Raw genomic sequence first — 401 nt, forward strand, 5'->3', positions numbered from 1 at the left:
TTTGCTGCAGCAGCGAATCCTCCGTACGTGCGGCTTGGCCCTCCGAGTACAGCAAAAAGGACATTTMGGGAGGTGGGATGTGTCTGCTCCGGGTTCTGGCGCAGGTGGCCCGCTTGACTGCTGTATTTTTACATCCCAAAGAGGCCCGTGCCAAAAGGCTGATCTCTGTCCTGCCCTCTCGTTATTGGCTTGAACTTCTGCCGGGTTTGGAGGCTTTGGAGGGGCTGGATTTGGGCTTGTCCTTGTAGCAAATAGCTTTGGAGCTAGGTGTGACCTTGGCAAAGGAATTATCTCTAAAGCTACTGCAACTGCTTCCTTATCCCTCTGCTTTATGTCTGGGGCCTACTAAGCCACTCCTTAATTTCAGACTCGAGGAGGCTGCCCTCTGAAATACCAAACTT

Source organism: Nothoprocta perdicaria, unplaced genomic scaffold, assembly GCF_003342845.1.
Source record: "Nothoprocta perdicaria isolate Ctin4 unplaced genomic scaffold, notPer1 scaffold_314, whole genome shotgun sequence".
Taxonomy (NCBI): Eukaryota; Metazoa; Chordata; class Aves; order Tinamiformes; family Tinamidae; genus Nothoprocta; species Nothoprocta perdicaria.